Below are 4,415 nucleotides of genomic sequence, written 5' to 3'. Positions count from 1 at the left end.
GATTTGTTTCTCCAAAGTACCTAGACTAATACACATACATATTAGAAAGTATTAATACTAGTAAGTTTGGTAGAAGAGGTATGAAAGCATATATTTACATTTAATGTTACAGCTTTTGTTATTTTTTCCAATTATTTACATTATATGAAATTATTGTATAATGCAAAAGAAAACAGATTTTCTTTCACAAGAGTCTTTCCTATATTTATACAATAAGATACACTAACAAAAAATGAAAAGGAGCAGAGTCCTCACTAGGTGCATTAATGCGCTGGCTGCAACAATGGACTAAAGAAAGATTGAGAAGATGGCACAAGACCAGCTGGTGTTTCCTTCTATTAAACCTAGGGCCACTCACTGCCTTCGAGTTCATTCTGACGCTAGTAGGGCAGGCGGGAATGGCCCCCGTGGGTTTCAGAGACAATGCATCTTTATGGGAGTAGAAAGCCTCATCTGTTTCCTTCAAAGCAGCTGGTGGTTTTTCAACGGCTGGCCTTGAGGTTAGCAGCCCAATGTGTGCTCACATACATAGGGTTGCTATGAGTGAAAACCAGCTTGACGGCAGCTACCAACAACAACAATGGTTGCTATTTGAGTCCTGGTGCTGTAGTGGATTATTTCTTAGGCCGCTCACCGCAAGTTCAATAGTTCAAAACTACCAACTTCTCCCCAGGTAACAAATGAATCTTTCCACTCCCGTAAAGATTTACAATCTCTGATACCAACATGGGGCAGTTTCTCCCCTGTCCTATAGGGTCTCCGTGAGTTGGAATTGACTACCTGGAAGTAAGTTTGATTTTTGCTTTGGTATTTGCTATTTAGCAGAATTCTGGTAAAAAGAAGTTCTGTTAGGACAAAGGAATGGATTGCTTGCAAAGGGATGGAAGTTTTCAAGAGCCATTACTGTGCTGTTCTTCACAGTCCTTGTGACAAGGAAGCTTGTACATGGGATGGTGAAAGCCGAGTGGAGGTTTCTGCTGAGTTAATTCAGCTTCCTCTTTCTGAGACCTACCTGCTTCTCCCTGAGTTTCTGTTTGTGGTGATGGAAATGGGCAATGGCTCTTGATGGAGGCAGCCCAACATCATTAATGTATCTGATGTTACTGAATTGTGCACGGCAAAGAGTCAGCTGTTTCTATATTTACAACACTAGAGCAGAAAGCAATACCTGCTTGCACCCTTGCAGGTCATCCATCGTTGCCTTTGCAGATCAGTGGAGGCAATGGTCTCCACCTTAGCTGCACGGGGCTTGGTGTTTTGCAGGCAACAGCCCTAACCCTCTGGGATGTTTAGATTACAGACGATTGCGCATCACAGTGTATTTGTGGTCAGATGCTAAGTGTGTCACTCTCTGTGTCACTCCCTGGACAAAGGCGTTCAGACCATGGTGACCTTGTCATCGAAAGTGACACTGGCACAGCAAAACCATCGAGGCCCATTCACTTGTTTGAACAGAGTTGTTTGCTTGACCTTCCAGCTTGCTATGAAACCTACGATCAATATTGACTGCTTTTCCACCCGATACCTCCAGCTTCTGCGCTACTGACCTTCCCAACGAGGAAACCCCTGTTTGGAAGATCTGTTACGAATTCTATTTGGGCAACTCTGGGAGTGCCCCAGGAAGAAAAGCTGACATTTTCCTCCTGACTTTGTGGCTTTGAGCTGGGGTTTCGCTCACCACAGATGTCTCCAAAATGAGTAAAGGGAGATTCCTCACAGAAAATGCTGCTTGCTGGAAGCTTTCCAAATACACATGGTTTGACTTTGTTAAAAAGAGTAAAAGCCACACAGAACAACAACAGGAACAAACAAACCCATAAGAAACAAGGGCGTTCTGGCTCCCTGTGTTCCAAACTGCTATTTGGAGGCGGGTTCTCTGGATCTTCTGATCATAGGAACAGTCTCACGGAGGGAGGGTTGTGCACAAACAGTGCTGAGCAGACCACACCTGTCTGTGAAAAGGAGGAGTCAAAACCAAAACCATAACCAAAGAATTAGTAATGCTGTCCTGACCGGGATGCAGAGGGCAGAGGCGGTTCAGAGGTAGAATTCTCATCTTCCTTCAGGTTCTATTTCCGTCAGGGAAGCTCATAAGCAGCTCCCACCTGTCCGTCAAGGAGGCTTGTGTGTTGCTCTGACACCCAACAGGTTTCAGAGGCACTTCCAGATGAAGACGAACTAGAAAGCCCTGGGGACCCACTTCTGAAATTCAGCCAATGGAAACCTGAGGATCGCAAACGAGCTGATCCACAGTGGACCCTGAGGGCAGCACAGGGCACGGCACTGTTCCGTTCTGCTGTGCACTGGGTTGCCGTGGGTCAGTCTGGCTAGGGGGCAGCTAACACCACCGGCACCGTGACGAAGGGAGAAAGAGGAGCGGTTCGTTCATCTTTAGCGATCTGAGTTGGTGTTTGTCCTTTCCCGGCTCTCTCTTCTCCCAGTTTTGCAAATGCAGAAACAAGAACCAGGTCACACTCCTCAGGGGCTTTTCAACTGGCTACTCAGGAGCCTGGTCACACTGGAGGTTTTCCCCTCACTCTGTTGACCTTATGTCTTCTTTCGTCTCCATCAGTATGACAGTAGGTGTATTGTGAGGTTGGAGTTCGTGTGCACTGCTTAATTAAATAACAACTCAAGAAAAATGAGGGGACTTCCCAATGTTTACTGATGCTCAACTACTCTATTAATTAATTAGTTAGGTTTTCATCATTTTACTGTTGATAATAAGGATGATGATAATAATTAGTTAGGTGGAGTAATACCTGAAATTTAAGGACTCGTGGGGCATCCTCCCCACTAAGAGGCTAAATAGGTTTCAACATCTTTCCTAATTTAGTCTGGAATCACGATGGGCAGCAAAACAATTATACTCAAGGTATTTATGTCCTCATATAAATGATAGCTCTCAGACCTGGGGTTCCCTGGAGATGTACAGATTTCTCCATCTTAAGATAGAACACAAGTCCTATTTATAGGACTTGGTCCTCATTTTAGTCAGAAAGACTCCGATTGAAGTATTCTTAATAATAAGTGCTTAAAAGCCAAGACCACATGTGTATATTAATAGATAGACAATTAGATAAATGTCTAAATAACTTTCTGTTTTACATTTTAATTATAAATTTTATTGGCACACTGCTCCTAGAAATTGATTTCTCAGAACAAGGCTGAACTTGTGATTTCCATTTAGCTGAACAAGGGCACCAGGTGCTGGTGACCTGCTCAAGGTCATAGAACCAAAATGGGAGATGGAATTCACAGCCTATAACTTGAGTTGTTTGCAAATTCACTTCCATTGCCAGGAACAGTGCACCTATGGAGCAGAACCTATGGACATTTTAAAAATAAAACTCAAAATTCTTGTTAAATCAATTCTTTGAATTCTGTACAGCAAAACTAACAAAAAACTACCAACAAAACAAATGGTCCCATAATTGAGGAGATCAAACTCTGATAAGCCCTGAAGAATTCTTCTCAGAATTTATTTGGTGTCACTTTTCTTTTGACATCCCCGCTTTCATGGTGTTATTAATTAATTAATTAATTAATTTTATTTTTTATGTTAATATAGTGTTATTGGCACACAGTGCTCTCAGTATGTGGCAGGCCAAAGGAATCTGTTGCTAAGCGGATGTGATAATCAGTCAAGTACTTACCACTTACTAAGTGGCCACACTCTTTGGAAAATTACACTTGTAAATAATGGAATCCGAATTTGCATCTGGAACTCTGCCATTGGTAGGTAACCACATCCAAAGAGAAAAGGAGTCCAAGGGCTAGAGATGATGGTCAGGTTTAAAGCCCAGGTCATTTCATGGGGTTTCCACATTGAGTTCTTCTGGTGTGACCTATGGGGGATGTTGTGTACTACAAAGGAACAGAATTTGCCAAAGGGTGGGCAGACACTAGGTTAAGAGTGTCCGATTAGGAACAGGCGTATTCTCCCCTTGAGTTCTATTGTTAAACATATCCCCCCACCCCCAGTGGGAGGTTGACCCTCCCACTTATCGACCAATAGAAATGCAATCATCTTCTTGTAGACATGTGTGCTCTCCTCTCCCACCTCGACTTGTATTTCCAGGGAGGTAGGAGTGTCTGTTGATTTGGGGTGACCTTAGCACAATTTTGAGTGAGGCAACGGAATTGCCTTCTCCCTCTCTCCCTCTGTTGAGAAATGATCTCCAGCTGAAGTGAGGTTGCCTCTGTCAGAGTGATCATTGAGGTTCCCTGTGAGGAGTTCCACACAGCGGGATCCCATGCAGAGGGTCTCCATAGAGAGGAGTTCCATGTAGAGGGGTTCCATACAGCGGGGTTCCATACAGAGGTTCTCCATAGAGAGGAGTTCCATGTAGAGGGGTTCCATACAGCAGGGTTCCATGCAGAGGGTCTCCATAGAGAGGGGTTCCATGTAGAGG

Source organism: Echinops telfairi, unplaced genomic scaffold, assembly GCF_000313985.2.
Source record: "Echinops telfairi isolate 266 unplaced genomic scaffold, ASM31398v2 ScPeMD7_27;HRSCAF=92, whole genome shotgun sequence".
NCBI lineage: Eukaryota > Metazoa > Chordata > Mammalia > Afrosoricida > Tenrecidae > Echinops > Echinops telfairi.
The sequence above is the reverse complement of the archived record's forward strand: the minus strand, read 5'-3'. Positions refer to the sequence as shown.